General features: G+C 35.3%; 1 pseudogene across 1 annotated transcript; it reads right to left on the reverse strand.

The window, feature by feature from the left end:
- Positions 1–16,982: 16,982 nt before the first annotated feature.
- LOC308345999 (heterogeneous nuclear ribonucleoprotein D-like) lies at positions 16,983–17,891 on the reverse strand (annotated as a pseudogene). Its single transcript has one exon. The product of its transcript is annotated as a heterogeneous nuclear ribonucleoprotein D-like (transcript).
- Positions 17,892–18,433: the final 542 nt, after the last annotated feature.

Genomic DNA, 18,433 nt, shown 5'->3' on the forward strand with positions numbered 1-18,433 from the left:
ATGGACTCTGAAAAACAATCTGAGAGTTTAGAAGGGGCTGGGGTGGGAAGTTAGGGGAGCCAGGTGGTGAGTATTATGGAGGGCACGTATTGCAGGGGGCACTGGGTGTGGTGCATAAACAATGAATTCTGTTAAGCTGAAAAGAAATAAATTAAAAAAAAAGAAAGATATGAAATAAAAGCCATCAACAATTTCAAAGTTTAGGCCTCAGCAACTTCAGTCATTACTTTATTGCAATTTGTTCTGTGATAATCATATGAATTTAACTATTGACACTACCTGTCAGTCTTTAATATACTGGAGAATTCATCTCCTTTTATTTTCAATACACAGCACATTTGTCTCATCATTTTCTCTTGTGTTTGTCTTGAATCTTGTCATTTTATTTGGAAAATGTTACCTTTAAATATTTATAAATAAACTGATGGGATATACCTTGATCAATCACTGTTCAATACAGTTAGATACAGAACTTCCAAAATGTACTATTCTGCAAAATGACATTGAAGAGCAAAGCATTTAACTCTGAGAGGCTAGAGATTCCTCTCTTTCCATGAGCCTGTGGTGAACAAGTATGCAAACATGTTCCATTCATTTGGAAATATCAGGAGGCATCTAGATGCCCAGACAACTTTGTGGTTAAAGCCAACTAGCTGGATACTTCAGAAATTCTGAACAGAAGTTGATTTTGTGCTTCAAATAGCACAGGAAAAAAAAAATCAACAAAAACTTATTTGAACATAATTTGTTGGGTGTAGTTAAATAACCATCTTCTCCCCCAGATCAGTTTCAGTGATTGCACTGGAATAGTGGTTTTAATCTAGAACTTAAGATGATCCTCCCCAAGGTATAACTTTTCATGCCAGCTTTTTAGCTGGTAGCAGTTCTACTCACAAATCAACTGAGATTATTGCCAAGTCTAGCTAAAAAGAAGCATTATGTAGTAATGATGTTATCAGTCTCTGATTTCCTTGGTTCTATTGCAAAAATAGCTATGAGATTTGTACAAAATTCTACATTGCCCAAACTGTCAATGAACCATTCCTAATCATGCCTGAAAGATTTGTTGCTGTTGTTGTTGTTGTTGCTGCTGTTGTTGTTGTTGCTTTTCCCCATCCCCTCCACTGGTGGTTTGAAAAGTAGTAAGCATTCCTCATTCATCTGTTTACTTGTTTGATTCATGTTAGTAGAGCCTCTAGGGTATGCTAACCACTGGGATGATTTTTTTTTTAGTTCTGGTCCGATTGAAACAGAAACTCTATACACACACACACGCACACACACACACACATAAAGAGAATTGTGTGTGTGTATAGATATACACACATAAAATAGAATATATACAATATATATGTATATAGAATTGTTAATATTAACAGGGAACTAGAGTAATAATGAATTGACTAGGAAGAAGTAAAGAAAAGCTAAAGGATACAGAAACAGCAGATTTAAAGAGCATTCACTACACTAGGGCTTGGAGAATGCCCAAGGAAGAGCTCCCTATTCCATGCTGAGATCTAGACAGCGATGCTGAAGGTACAAACATGACTCACTGAGAGAGAAGTTACTGTGGTGCCGTACCAGTGCAAACTGATGCAAGTTCACATTTATGTTGTGACAGAAAGTGGTTCAAGGGTATATAACTTATCAGAGGCTCTCCGAAAGAGTTGTTGATGAACGCTGACAGTGGTGGGTGCTACTGACTATCAGGTACTATAAGAGCTAGAGAGAAGTTGTCCAAGATGTAGGAGCCTAGCAATTGGAAATTCTCCCATGCAGTAGGAAGATTGCACTGGTTTCCTATCGATCTTATTCTTCTAAACTGCTTGATGACTTTCTAAAGCATGTTATGCCATACATTATTTTCAGTGATTCTACATTTTGGTATAAACCCATGAAGTATTATCATGCAAGACATTATGCAATGATAAAGTTCCATTTTTTTTCCCCCACCAGCTGCAATGTCCTATAGTGATTGAATAAAGGTATAAGTGAAGGTCTTGGGTATGAGCCTTAAACATGGAATATACAGTCATCCATTTTTATATGGAATGGTTCCAAAAGCTGCTTCTGAGGTTCTCAGTATGTTATATACATACCATATGCATAAGCATCTGCAAAAAGCCCACAAGGACCTATTTTGGTAATAGGAAGGCTCAGTGGATTTTGGCTAGAGGATTTGCCAAAATGGAATTATGTACTCCATTCTCTGATACATTGATTTTTAGAACAAGAAATCTTACTATTGTTTTTATTTTCTAATACATAGGAAATTTGAAAGTTAAAGCTCTTAAAAAGAACATACCATTTTCCTAACAAAACTCTTAAATAAAATATCCTATCCTATATGGGACCTAATAAATCATGGGAGTTTTCCCAGTTTTTATATAGTGAAGATTCTGAGTGCGGAAAGGTACTATGTCAGGTTCACTAGAGAAATTTTCTGTAACATGGGAATGTGGGAATGAGTGGATAATAACTCTGTACTACTTTACTTTTACTGCTGTAACAAATTGTCACAGATTTGGTGGCTTAAAACAAACGTTCATCTCACAGTTCTATGAGTGAAAAACTGACATGGGTCTTGAGGACCTAAAATCAAGGTTCTGGCCGAACTATACTAGCATAATTGTTGCTGAAAAGTGTACTGCTTAATTTCTATATACTGGTGACTTTGCCGGTTTTCCTTCTGTTATTGATGTCTAGTTTCTTTCTTTTCTTTTCTTCTCTTTTCTTTTGCTTATTTGATTTGATTTGATTTATTTATTTGTCAGAGAGAGAGAAAGAGAACGCACAAGTAGGGGGAGTGACAGGCAGAGGGAGAAGCAAACTCCCTGCTGAGCAAGGAGCCTGATGCTGGTCTAGATCCCAAAACCCTGGGATCATGACCCAAGCCAAAGGCAGACTCTTAGCTGACTGAGCCACCCAGGCATCCCTGATGTATAGATTCATTCTATTGTGGTCAGAAAAGATGCTTGGTATTTCAATCATAAATTTATTTCAACTTATTTTGTAATGTAACATGTGATCTGTCAGAGAATGTTCCATAGGCATTTGAGAAGAATGTGTATCCTGCTGCTGTTGGGTAGAATAATCTGTATATATCTATCAGGTCTATTTGGCTGTGAGGTTGTTCAGGTTCACTGTTCTATATTTATTTTCTTTCTTTTTTTTTTTATATTTTTAAAGATTTTGTTTATTTATTTATTTATTTAACACAGAGAGAGAGAGAGAGAGAGATCACAAGTAGGCGGAGAAGCAGGGAGAGAGAGAGAGGAAAGCAGGCTCCCTGCTGAACAGAGAGCCCGATGCGGGGCTCAATCCCAGGACCCTGAAATCAAGACCCGAGCCGAATGCAGAGGCTTAACCCACTGAGCCACCCAGGTGCCCCTCTATATTTATTTTCTATCTGAAAGTGCTATCTACTGTTGGAAATAAGGTAATAATTTCTTACTATTACTGTATTGCTATCTGTTTCTCCCTCCAGATATGTGAATGTTTGCTTTATGAACTTGTTGCTTAGATGCTGGTGTGTACATGTATATGATATACATATACATATATGTATATCATATGTATACATATATATGATATATTCTGGATGAATTGGCTCTTTCATAGTTATATAACAGTCTTCTTTGTTGTTTGTGAGAAATTTTAACTTAAAGTCTATTTTGTCTGATAAATACAGTCACCCTTGTTCTCTTTTGGTTATCATTTCATAGAAGATAAAACAGAATTTCTGCTTGGTTCTTTTTAATTGGTTCTTTTTATCAATATTGTCATTTTGTTCATATATCATTTTCTTAATTTTATTTGGTATTTTAATCACTGTTCCCTTGTAAATCACTGAGCTTGATACATATTTTAAACTCTTTGTCAATAACTCCTAGATATCTAATTTTTTAGGCTTGGTAAATAGAGATTTATTTCATCCATTTTATCGTGTTTTCCAAATTTTCATGTTCTTTGTCACTTTGCGTTGGTGTCTGTACATTTGAAAAAATAGTCACCTCTCCTTGGCTTTGATTGGGAAAGACCTTCACCAGTCAGGCATGAGATTCTGAGCTTTTGTTTCTAGTTGCTTCAGCTGTCCTGTCTTTTATTTATTTTTCTTTCAGGAGCTCACAATCTTTTTTTATTTTTTTTTTTAAGATTTTATTTATTTATTTGAGAGAAAGAATGAGGGAGAAACAGAACACAAGCACGGTAAAGGGGCAGGGGAGAGAGAGAAGCAGACTGCCTCCTAAGCAGGGAGCCGGATGGAGGGCTCCATCCAAGGACCCTGAGATCATGACCTGAGCCAAAGGCAGAGGCTTAACCCACTGAGTCACCCAGGCTCCTCAAGGAGCTCACCATCTTTTATGTCATTCTTCCCTTTTGATTTTTAAGTCTTTATAAGGTCACCCCATTAAGCAGCCTTTAAAACACAAAAAGTGCTAAAAACCTAGCATGTTAATTGCAATGAATGTAACACTATGAGTGAAAGTAAATTTCTACTTGCTTAGAACAAGGCCCTCTTATTGTTTGTTGTGATGAACATTTCAAATAGCCATATAGATTAACCAGTGAAAGAAATGAAGTTTATTTGGAAATTCATAAATTTGTTTGTTCATTGTTCCAGTAAGCCAAAATAAAGAGGCTCCTTGAGAGCATGAACAATACCCCTCTGTGTGGATTTAAAAAGATGGACTGTTGTTTTAGACTTTAAAATTAAAACTTTTCCTTTGGGGTATTTCAGGTAGGAGATAACAGTTGTTACAGCATTCTTTAATGGAGGCAGAAGTAAATGACTTTGCACAATCTGTTTGTCTCCTTAGGAGCACTGTTGTGTTATTATTAGCACTACCAAGGGAAATAGATTTTATGTTGGTGAATAAGTTGACAATCTGAATGACTGACTCCATTTCACAAAGTCACATTATAACGAAAAAGTTATATAATAATGCATGGAGCCTGTCTCTGTGAATAATTGGCTTCTTTACAAAGCTCCAGATGATAAATAAATAAATGTAAGCACCATCAGCGATAAATTATTATGTTTACAAACTTAAATTCTAATATACGTAATAAATTACGTGGTTCCAAAACACTCAATTTTTGTCTTGTCTTACTGACTCTATTATCACATTTAAACAGGTTTGGCACTTCAGTCAAATGCCTTATTTGGCTTCCTCCCCCCCCCCCCCCAAAATGACTGGCATAGAATGGGATCTAGTTTATTTATTTTCCTCATCTTTCCTCATTACCTATTTTCTGAGATAACTGCTTAGCAACTTCTTTTCTCCCTCCAAATTTCCGGTGTTTTGCGTGGCTGGATGGCTTAGTCATTTAAGCATCTGCCTTCAGCTCAGGCCATGATCCTGTGGTTCTGTGGTCCAGTCCCACATTGAATTCCCTGCTCAGTGGGGAGTCTGCTTTTCCCCTCTACCTCTTCCCCTGGCTTGTGCGCTCTCTCTCTGTCACTCTCTCTCAAATAAATAAATAAAATCTTAAAAAAAAAAAAAAAAAAAAAAAACTTACAATGTATCACGTTCTCCAAGTTTTTCTTCTATATGGTCCTCTGCTTTTCAGGATTTTGTTTTTGTTTTTGTTTTCCTAACTCCTTACCCTATAGAAACTCTGTATGGAATAGTGCACAAGAGTTCTGACTACATCATTATTCTTATTCCTTAGATGATGTTCTCTAGGTGTTTAGGTTGAAATCACATTTATGCACAAATGCTTCAAATTAATACTTTACCCCAACCTCACTCAATAGATCTCTACTGTATCTCTACTTTACAGTCTTATGAGCATGTCAAACTCCTATGTCAAAATCCAAGTATTGATTGATTCCCTTTTCAAATCTGTGCATTGCTCAATCTTTCATAAATTTGCAGAAACACTAACATTAACCCTATTTCTCAGGGGCAGAAGCCTATAGTTACCTTTCTCTAAACTCTTTCTCCACACCCTACTGGCCAATTTTGAAACTCTGCCCTTAAAGTAGGTCATGAATGTCATTGTATGCAACACCACCACCTTCATTAGGCTGTCCAAATGAGTGTTATCTCTCCCATAGATGGTAATCATCAAACTTGTTATCCTGCCTCTAGTCTTTCACATTTTGTAATATTTGATAAAACAGTATATAAGTATGTGTGTGTTTATGTATATTATATAGGAGTTTTGAAAATAAAAATACATCCATAAACCCATCATCAAATAACTATTATTAGATGGGTTACATAAAACTCCCCTCTTCACCTTAATTTTCCTTCAGAGGAAATAATCATTGTAAAAATTTAGTTTTCTCTACCACCAGAAACAGTTGGAAAACTGTAGGAAGAATGTGAAACAAACTTTTTTTGGGCATTGGTCTGTGAAGTACTGTGATCTGAGAAGGAAAGATGTCAGTTGAAGTGGGCCCAGTGACTGCCCTGGTTTTTTTGGTAGGAGCAACTCCAGACTACAGTGGAGGGGAATTCCAGGTGGTGGTGCTGTTGAGGTGAGAAAACCTGAGATCACAGCCAAAGTTGGCTCAGGGGGCTGGATGTTGTCAGACAGTGTTCTCCCAAAGAGGAAGCTATGCAGGAAAAGAGCTTCAGAAATGTGCATAGAGTTTCCTTGAGTATCTTTGGGGATAATAAACTCTGGGTGCAAAGGTGATGCATGGCAAAAATTTCTCCTAGAATAAAGCTACTCCAGATCTGTCCCTGCCCTAGCTTTACTTCTGTGGTAGTGTATCTCTGCTTACTAATGTTTGATATATGTGTGCCTTTGCTCTATGGAATGTCTTGGGTGATTGATAAGAATCTCCACTCCTGATAAATAAATAAAATCTTAAAAAAAAAAAAAAAAAAAGAATCTCCACTCCCATCTTTGCCTGGCTGGAGCTTAAATATCTCTGTGACCTGTTTGAGCTCTGGAAATTGTTTAGCTTACATCGCCTGGGTTGATATTTTTTATTATAATTTTGTCATTAAAATGTTATATTTTCTTATAAACACTAAAAAATTATCTTCCATATTTTTCCTCTCTATATAAACACTATATACAATATCTTCCATATTTTTTCCTCTATCCATCTAGTTGTATGACAAAATATACAGAGATTGAAATTACTTTTTTTTCCTTATGGATAACCAATTCACCCAGCAAAATTTATTGAATAATTCATCCTTTCCTTCTGATCTACAGTGGATTCTCTGTTGAATCAAATTTACATATATGAAACAGTTTGGTTTTAGGCCATTTACTATTGTATTGCTTTGTGCCAATACCACTTTTTCCTACTGGATCTTTATCATATCATTATATCCTATAAGGAGACCCTCTACCAGCACCTTGCTCGTTTTGAGTGACTTATTTATTCTTAGGTCTGTTCTCTTCTTATTCTTGATCCTTATAAAAACATCAGAATCATCTTAATAGTTTCATGAAATATCATATTGTGCTTTTGATTGAAATTATATTGTGTACACAGATCACTATGAAATACGACCAAAAAATATTTTTAGGAATAAAATCTAAAATTGAGTTACATGTGGATTATAATTCTTGGCAGTAATGCCATTTAATAAAACTATGATTACATACTTGAATGTGTACATATTTTTAAATAAGATTCAAAAAACATGAAAATATTAGTTCGTGTATATTGATCTCATGTTGAGTATAGAGTTATTTAGAGGAGTTTTGATGCACACTCAGGCAAGAAAAAAATAGGAAAATAGCCATTTATTAGGGAGGCAATCCCACTAGATGAATGCATATCCATGAGTATTAATGACACAGAAGTCATGCTACTCCTCAATTATTTTCACTATGTTTCTTCCATAGGATGTGCATTTCTGATGTTTGAAATGTAGTGGTATAAAATTATAGTTTGCATACACATTATTTTATATATTTTTGAAATGTACACTTTCTGGACATATTATAGGGGTATTTACGCAAACTACAATGTGTTTTAATTTTTATTCCTAAAAACATTTTCAGAATAAAAGGTTGAAAAATTTCCAAGTGATTTTGACTATATATGTTCCCCTTACTCACCAGCCTGGGATTCTAACCATATGTGTAAGTTATCTTTTGGTTGTAGCAATGCTGCATAATAAGCAACCTAGAAAATAAGTGGTTTAAAGGCACAGCCACTTCTTTTGGGTTTATAGATCAACTGCATCTTGGCTTGACTCTGCTAAGCTGTAGTGGTTCAGTTAGGTTTGCCTCCAAGATGTGTTAGCTCTAAATTGATATTTAGATCCAAACTGAAAGATCATACCTTATTGAGGAAGTGAAATTCTCATGTCTGTGGGTGGGAGCATAAGAGAGAACAAACCTATCCTTCAAGGACAGATGTATCCATATGCTTGGATGTATCCATATGTCATAGCCCCTAGCATTCTTTTGGCCAAAGTGAGTCACGTAGCCAAATGCAACATCCTTGGGGTGGAGAAATAAAATATTCCCATAGAAGGGGCCACGGAGGATGAATATTTTCTGAATCATAATGTAATATACCACACAATGTTAGTATGACTCTGTAGTCAGCTAAATTTTCCTTGTGGAAAATACCACAATTTTCGGGCATGACTACTGTTAAGATCGTGTTATTCATTAAAAAGAAAAGAAAAGAAAATGTTATATTTCAGAAACATTTGTTTGTGTTTCTCTCAAACCTAGACTCTTTTGATTTCAGGATTTTAATGAGATTTTATACAGCTTTTTATAACTTCTTTGCATTGCTTTAGTTTGTGACAAAGAATATTAAACAAGTTGTTTGTTAGATATTTCAAAACATACCATGAGTTGGTCTACTAATTAGCATTACAGAAACAGAAGTGCTGAAGTTCCATAGAAGTGTTATTTATAGAGAATCTAAATTCCATCAGAGTAAACTTGTTTACTATTAACTGTTCTTTCAAAAAAATATTGTTATAGCTATATTTAATGAGAAGCATAAATCACATCTAATGGACCATGCCTCAGATTACCATCAATTTATGATGCTAAAATATGGACTTAGGAATCTATCTTTCTATGACTAGTTCAGTTTGGGTTGGAATATTTATAGACGGGAAGAAAAACTTTACTCTTTTTTAAGCAGCAATGGAACACTGGTTTTTTTGTTCTTTTTAGTTTGTAAATATTGAAGTAATAAATACTGCTGATTAAAACTTGAAAATGCAAATAGACAGGCAAGCTTGTTAACCTAAAAATCCCAGCTAGCCAAAAAAAAAAAATAATAATAATTTTGGGGTAAAGAAGATGGAAGATGAGAGAAAAATAAGTATATGTATCAGTGTTTAATTAGTGGTATTAGTTCCCCATGTTCAGTAGCTTGTGACACTGTGTCTTTGTGTAGTATACCACGGGCTGGACCATATTGGCTCCCAGATTCTTCCAAGATATTTTTGATGTTTACAGTCTTGAGAGCTAAAATTTAATGGAAAATAGCACACTTTAAAAACACAATGAGTATGAGAATATCATTTATGCTTTTTAATATCTTACTGTATTCTCCTAATTTTAGCTTTTTTTCTATCATCATAACAAAGAGGTAAGATCAGCTACCGCAGGCACCTGGGTGGCTCAATTGGTTAAGCATCTGCCTTGGGCTCAGGTCATGATGACAGAGTCCTGGGATAGAGCCCAAGCTCCCTCTCAGTGGGCTCCTTGCTCGGTAGGGAATCTGCTTCTTCCTCTCTCTTTGCCCCTCCTCCTTCCCCTGCTCCTACTTACTCTCTCAAATAACTAAAGTCTTTAAAAAAAAAGGGGGGGGGGGAGGCACCTGGGTGGCTCAGTGGGTTAAAGCCTCTGCCTTCGGCTCAGGTCATGATCCCAGGGTCCTGGGATGGATCTGGTATTGGGCTCTCTGCTCAGCAGGGGGTCTGCTTCCTCCTCTCTCTCTGCCTACCTCTCTGCCTATTCTCTCTCTGTCAAATAAATAAAATCTTTAAAAAAAGTAAAAAAGAAAATAACTTTAAAAAAAAAAGGTCAGCTATTGAGCTATTGCAAAGCTTCGCCCAATATCTAAAGTATGTGATTAAGCAGCTTCTCTTGCTTTTCCTTCTTCTTTCTTCTCTGTATATGGCCATATGCTCATTGATCTCCTGTCATTAATGACTGAGATGTTTTTCTAGCTTTTTTCTTATCCTATAGATAGCACAGGGCTAGCTATTTTACATATGTATTCCGGCATTGATTGTGAGAGCCTGGTAGACAGTATCAGCTGGGAGCTGAAAGCCAGGTCAAGTGCTGCATTTTCAGTAACTCGTTTCTAAACACAGACCATATAAATCTATGAGCGGCTACTTTGAAAGATAGCTTACTCTCTAAAAGAAGTGACAGGTGTGAAAAGACAGTGTAATGCTGCTGTCCTTTTCCCTTCCTCCTCACTGTAAACCAGACTTGCTACTTGCAGCTGAGTTTGGCATATTGAAATCATAAAGAAACAAGTAGAGGGAGAAAGACACAAGATGCTAATGGCATCAGAAAAGAATGATAGAGCCTCAGAACTAGGTAGATCGTGAAACTGCTTCACCAACAGCAAACATTGCTATGTCCAATTATATGTGGAAAACACAAACCTCTGTTTTTAAGGCACAGTTTATCAAGTTTTCAGTTCTTTGCTGCCAGGCATTCTTACATAATGTAGAATATTTGTGTAGAATAAAATTATAAATGGAGAATTTCCTGGTTAAAGAGTGCACACATTTCCGATTACAAACATTAATGTAAAATTTTCCTTTACAAAGTTATGCAAATGTACACCCAACCAACAGCAAATGAGAATGCTTTTTTCCTACATTGCTGCAATATTAAATATCAGTTTATATATCCACTAACATTTATTAAGTGCTTAATAAATGTTCCCAGCACTGTGCTAATTATAAGGATAGGAAATTAGACAAAAGTAATATGGTGCCTTCCCTCTGTGTTTCCAGTTATGTTCTTATGACCACTTTATTTTTTCTTGATGAATCCTGAAAAGTTCTTAAGTTTGGCTTTGGTATTGCATATTTTGTGTTGCCTCTGTGGTTGAGATGAGGGGACAGTATAGGATGTTTAGGAAATAGATTCTAGAATCAGTCAGCTTGGGTTCAGGGTCTTGTTGCCACCTGAATAGCTATGTGGTGATGGCCCATTTAATTCTCTGAGCCTCAGTCTCTTCACCTACAAATTGAGGATAATAAGAATATTTATTACAAGAACTATGAGTTATAGAAAGCACTTAAAACAGAGCCTATCTAATGTCACCTAATATTACCTTGAGGTTTTTAATATATTTTATAATTAGTTTGTATTTATATATATAAATGTTAGAAAATTTGGTATAGTAATTTGTATGCAGCTGCCTTACTGAATTTTGTGCTAATTACAGTAGTTGATTTGTTGGTTCTCGAATGTTTCTAAATATTTTATCATATTATCTGAAAATGATGATTTCTATTCCTTTCTAATATTTATACTCTTATTTTTTTTATCTGATATGGAGTCCATTAGAATTTCCAGAAGAATATTACCATGGTTATGTTAGAAGGCTTTATAATTGAAATCCTACAACTATTTTAATATCCCTTCTGTTATTAGTCCCAATGTTAAAGGCACTCATAAAACAATGCCATATCTTTTTTAAATTCCTTTTTGAGTATAGTTGACACACAATAGTAGATTAGTTTTAAGTGTACAACATAGTGATTCAACCAGTTTATATTTTATGCTCTGCTCACCACAAGTGTAGCTACCCTTTGCCACATACAACACTATTACAGTATCATTGACCATATTCCCTATGCTGTGCCTTTTATTCCCATGACTTAATCATTCCATAACTGGAGGCCTGTATCTCCCACTACCTTTCACGCATTTTGCCCATCCTCCTCTTCCCTCCCCTCTGGCAAAATGTAACTGATGTAGAGGGAATTTTTCCACTGACCTGGTAATAAGAAAAAGCCCTTGTTAACCAGAGGTTAAAAGGAAAAAGGCATCTCTCACACTATTCCTGTGCGTTTAGAAGGACTGGATATACAATGAACAACTTAATTTGAACTGATAATTCTAGTAATAAATTGAATTACAAATTAAATAATGAATTAACTTTATATAACAGATTGTTGAAAGGTATGAGAAGCATGCAAAAAAACTATAGCACAATAGAGGCATTGAGAAAAATAGATACAGAAGCTAAGATGGATAAAATGGATGAAGAATGTATTCTGCAAGAAATTTTCCTACTTATAGTAGTTAAGAAACATATTTTAAAGTCCATATAGTCATATAAAAGAAAATAGGCAACTTATAGAAAATGTGATCAAAGATGAGCTTATTTGATGATAAAAAAAGATTTTATAACACAGGTTGCCATAATATTGTCAGTTTGTTCTCTGTATTTATTGGTCTGGTTCTAAATTTTGTTTATTAATTTGTTTTTTAGACTCCACTTACAAGAGAAATCATATGGTATTTATCTTTCTCAGTCTACTTTTCTTGGCATAATACCCTAAGGTCCATCCATATTGTCACAAATGATATAATCTCATTCTTTTTTATGGCTGCATAATATTACCAGGTCAGTGGAAAAATCCCCTCTATATCAGATACCTATTGCCATTGATAATAAGTATATAATAAACTGAGCAAAAATGGAATGGAATAAAGTAAAGAAATTTTATCATACTATTCCATAGATTGGCAATTTGTGTTTGGCTCAGCCAGGCCATTGTGATCTCAACTGTGCTCCCTCATGCTTCTTTGGTCAGCTGCTAGGTTAATTGGGGTTGGCTGACATAAGAAGCCCTCAGGATTGACAACTAATTTCTCCTCCAAGAATTACTCTTTACTCAATAGGCTAGCCAGAACTTGTTCAGTTGGTAGTCAGTGTTTTGAGAGAGAAAACTGAAGCCCAACTTCAAGGGGTCAGGAAAAAGACAATACTTTTTCGTGGGAAGAACTACAAATGGAGGTACATGGATACAAAAATAATTACAGCTAATTTTCACAAACTATTTATATTACACCATTTCTCACTCTTAAGGAGCTACCTATAATAGATCACATTTTGCAATGAGTCTTTTTTTTAATTCATTTCCTCATTTGTGACCCAAAGTATTTGAATCCTATGGAGTTTAGTTATAAAATAACTAACTAGATGAAATGAATAACAATTTGGCAGTTCTTATTTAAACACTACTATTTGTTTGATATGTAAATGCTGATTTGAATTTTGCCATACGCTTGAAACTCATTACTACATCGCTAGTTCTTGGATAATTCAGTGCCTGAATACCTGTGTAACTTTAATTTGATTAATCAGTATGGCAGATTATTACCTTACCACCCTGTAGAAATTTATAAGGCTGCAACCAACTGGTTCCAAAAAGGATGCCAATGGTTTGGTTGTTTCATATAATGTAACTAGCTGAAGGAGCACTTTTACTTCTCTAAACAATCAGGGAACAGCCATGCATTCGTCAGAGTTCTTTAGAAAACAAAAACAAGAAACAAAACAGAACCAACAAGAGATATGTATACCACGTTTTTGTTATGATGCATAGATGGTAAGAATGACTGTTCCTAGGGGTGCCTGGGTGGCTCAGTGGGTTAAAGCCTCTGCCTGTGGCTCGGGTCATGATTCCAGGGTTCTGGGATCGAGCCCCCGTCGGGCTCTCTGCTCAGCAGGGAGCCTGCTTCCCCCTCTCTCTTTCTCTGCCTGCATCTCTGCCTACTTGTGATCTCGGTCTGTCAAATAAATAAATAAAATCTTAAAAAAAAAAAAAAAAAAAGAATGTTCCTACCTTTGCATCACTAAATCCTTCTAGGGATGGTGAGAAACCATCACTTAGCAGTCCCTTTTGCTATTCACTTTTCTTGCCTCCCACTACACCCAAACAAATTCCTTATTCCTCTTCACTATTATTTGGAAGATGATTGGCAGCGTAATGTTGAAGTTTGAATTTGAAGTTTACTTACATTCAAGAAATTTAATTCGTCTCTTTAAGTCATAAGCATCTAGAGAAAAAAAATAACCAATTTTAACTCCATCTTTAAATAAAATAAGATCGTTCTTAAATGCAAGAGTACTTTTATTTTTAACACTCCCAATTACGATTTTAAAATGAAAACTTTACCAAAAGGCATTTTCAGGAATTAAGGAAAGCAGATATGAGTGGTAAATTCTTGGGAGCAAACTATATCCTTCACAGGGGCAAACCTGAAACAGAAATGCTGATTATAAAAATCAAAATTAAGGGGATAAGCTTCTAAATGTCAAGTAACAAGTTTACTGGATTATAAAATGTAGTTCTGAACCGGATGTGATGGAGGTGTGTCTGCACACGCGCATGCATGCACATGTATGCTTGTGTGAGTGCACAGGAGGGGGAGTTCAGACACAAAATCTCTGAAGGAACATTAGAAATGTGGAAGACACATGTATATTCATCAGAAAACAAAACAAACAAAAACCTTTCTCAATAGTAAATGTAAACACTTAATTAACGTCATTAAAAGAGGGAATCCCCATGAATCAGATTTTCTTTTCAAGACTTCTTTTATCACTTTTCTCTTCCCTCAAACACTAATGGAATGCAAAAGGAGAAAAAAAAGGCAACAAATAAAAATGCTGGTGTCTAATTTTACTTTAAGCCCTATGTAACAAATCAATGTGCATATCAGGTGGTTTCCAGTGCATTTTTTTCAATAAAATTGAAGAAGACTTAATCTAGTTGTCAGTGGAGAGATCATTAAAATGATTTTTAATGATAAATAACCTTGTTGGGTTTTTTTTTTCTTTTCTTTTTTTTCTTGGCATATAAATCAGAAGTTTAAAGTATTAAGTGACTTTGCTGTGGAAAAATTATTTTATTTGCATTTAATTATTTATGTTCAAAAGTTTCTTGGTGCTTACTCATTTCAGCATTTATAAATTATCATCTAAATATAAATTGATGAGAAAAATACCCAACATCCATTTTCATTAAGTGAGTCACTTCGAATTAATCTGAACTTTAGACATTTACAAATTATCTAAATGTATTAAATGTAAAATGTTTTGATCAATTCTTTCTACTTACAATTATTAAAATGATTACTGAAGTCAGAAAATTTTTAAAAATTAGACTTATGAGCACAACAATATAAACACATAAAATGTTCATTCATAAAATGTATTCATGGGTTTGTTGTGGAGCAATATGGGGACATAGTCCTACCTTCAGAAATATATATCACATGGAAACAGATCTTGTCTTCCAAGTAAATAGAACTGTAAGACCAAGGAGAAAAACTGGATCTTCTAACACTGGTCCAGCTAAATGATTTTCAAGCTCCAGTTTAGCCATAATCTTGTTCTTTAGGTAGTACATGATAGAAGGCCTGGGGCAGGAGGAGTTTAAATAGGGTTATACTAATTGAAAGGGAATAAAACAAATATCTATAGCTCTGATCTTTCCTAGTCTCCACCAGAATTCTTAAAACTATGAATCACGGTTCTGAAAACATTGTATATCATGATCTCTACATTCTTTGTGAATTAAAATATTGTCTTTAAGTTGGGAGATTCAAACGTTTCCTCTTCAGTGTGCTTATAGTCTGATTTTATAAAACTGTATGCCTGCATTGATTATATTTAAAATTTGTTAAAATTTCAATAAGTATTCCTGTTTATAAACAGTTTAAATAATGTAGAAGTGTAACATCTCAGATACAGTCACCATCTCATGTTTATCTTCAAATTTTCTCCTGGAGAATCCATGCTCAAACAGGTTTATGTGTATCTTTCTCCATTTTAGTGTACATATAAATGCATAATTTGTATAAATATATGTAAAATTTTATATGTATACTTTATAAAAAGATAAAGTAAACGTCTCTGTTTCAAAAAGCTAGAAATACTGGGTAACACAGAGCAATGTTTAAAATAATGTTCTGGACTTACAAGAAAAATAGAAGACTCTGTGCTAGTAACAAAGAAATTGCTGAGAACCCAAGTGCTGAGCATGTAAGCCAATGCCACAGCAGTCCCAAGGAAGGAAGGAGTTAACCAAAAGATTAACCAAAAAGTTAACCAAAAGATTCTAAAACATATGCAAATATAGAAGAAAAGACTGTCCACCGGAGGCAAGAAGTTGAAACTGCGACCCTCACACAAGTACAACCCCTGCATAGAAGGCTCCATGCTTTCTAGTCCAACTGTCTCCATTTAGTCTCATCTAAAGGCCCATGATTATTCATTTTTGAGCAAAATTGTGAAGTCCCAAGACTAGATAACATGACTAACCAATCACGATGAAAATGTTAATAGTAGGGGCGCCTGGGTGGCTCAGTGGGTTAAAGCCTCTACTTTCGGCTCAGGTCATGATCCCAGGGTCCTGGGATCCAGCCCCACATCAGGCTCTGCTCAGCGGGGAGCCTGCTTCCTCCTCTCTCTCTCTGCCTGCTTCTCTGCCTACTTGTGATCTCCCTCTGTCAAATAAATAAATAAAATCTTTAAAAAAAGAAAAAGAAAATGTTATTAGTTAAATGAGAATAAATAAATATATATCAATATATGTATATGTTTATATATATGGCAATATAAATATATGTAGATATATTTTATATATGGCAAACTTATCAAAATATAGGCAAAAAGATAAATTTGAATGCTCATATAAAGACAGTAAATCACTAAAGACCCTGTAATGATTATCTAGGGAGCTTTTAAAAAAATTTTTTTTACCGTCACATAAGGGAGCATTTATTTAAAGTTTAACATGAGATCATACAAATAAAATTTGTATGAACACAAATCCAAATTGAGTCATAACACAGATAACAAAAGACAAAGAAAAGGAAACTACTTGGCAGCATATACAGTTAGACACAGTTGTGTCCTGTACGCTAGAAAATCTTTTACAAAATGATCATCTTAAATCAACAGAAGACCAATCTTCAATGTCTTCTTGCAAGCTGGGTTAACTTTAGCAGTCTCCTCCTATTTTCTCCAGTGTCCTCCTTTAATATGGCTGGTAAATGTTTTGGTGATTGTGACCCCCTCCAAGTGCCTTGTCATAGGTGCTCTTTTGGCCACTGTAGTCTGCATATCCTTGTCCATATCCATAGTTCCCATAGTTATACCCAGTATAGTTGTAGCCGCCATAGCCACTATAGTTTTGATCACCATCTTAGGCACTATTATAATTTCCATATCTTTGATCATAATTGTTGTTAAATCCCTGGTTCCAGTTTTGGCCCTGACCTCACCCATGACCCCTAGTACCACCTGGTCCACCAGCTGCAGCATCTCTTCCACCTTTTTGTTATTGCTGTTGCTGCCTATCTACCTCTTTGTGTGGTGCAGTTATGATTTCACACTTCTTAGAACCAACCTGATGATATCTGCTTTCTAACAATCTCTTTACTGGCTCTTCGTTTGTCTATGGGATAAAACAAAATCCTCTTCTTCCGTTTGTTTTTGTATCCATGGGAAGTTCAATATTTTCAATCTCCCCAAAGTATTCTCTAATTTGTTCTTCAGAAGTATGTGGGCTCAGTCCACCCATAAAAACCTTTTTGGAGAGTTCTTTCCCTTTGAAATCTTGGTCTTTTGAGGTCTATCAATTTGCCATCAAGTTTGTGTTCTTTCAGTTCCAAAACCTCATTAACACTAGCAGCATCTTTGGAAACCACAAATCCAAATTCTCTTGATCTTCCAGTCACTCCATCTGTTCCAATTGTACAGTCTATAAATTCCCTAAATCAAGACAAATATTTATTCAGATCTTTCTTGCTTATATCCCAGCTCAAGCCTCCAGTAAACATTTTGCTGTCATTCTGCTTATTCTTGCTGGGTTGATCTTGGATTCCTCTGTGAATCCCTCTATTTCCATGTTGCTGTGTCCCTTCATGTCTTCCATGATGGTGGAGTTGTCATGGGGGTGGGGGATTGAGGGAAGGCCCTGGAACTCAGTCCTGGTCATGCAGCAGCAGCCCCAGAGTGTTGTAAGGAGTTTTCTAGGTCTCTAGGCATCTTTTAAATAAAGAATTTAGAATAATCTTGCGATTAACTTTTAGGGAACTGGAAAACAAGCAACTCTTTCTCAAATTGTACTATGTAATAAAAATGCAGTGGTAGTAAAGATGATAAATTATTTATAAAATGGGAAAATTGTAGCCCAGTCTCCCTCATGTATGGAAAAGTTGGCTGAAATTTTGTCCTTTGAAGAGCTCCATGCCCAAATTATTGGAGGGATTTTTAATCTGAAGGCATATGTAATTATTACCAAAAAAAATGCACTGTAAACCTTATATTGTGGTAGACAGCTGTGAGGTTGCAACCTTGAACTTCATGTGAATAGAAATGTGGTTATTGGAGAAATTCAGCACCTTCAGCTCCAGAGAAATTTCCACTAGTTACCTAGCTCAAACAGTAACTGGATATAAATATGTTGCTTAAAAAGGAGACACC

Source organism: Martes martes (assembly GCF_963455335.1).
Source record: "Martes martes genome assembly, chromosome: 7".
NCBI lineage: Eukaryota > Metazoa > Chordata > Mammalia > Carnivora > Mustelidae > Martes > Martes martes.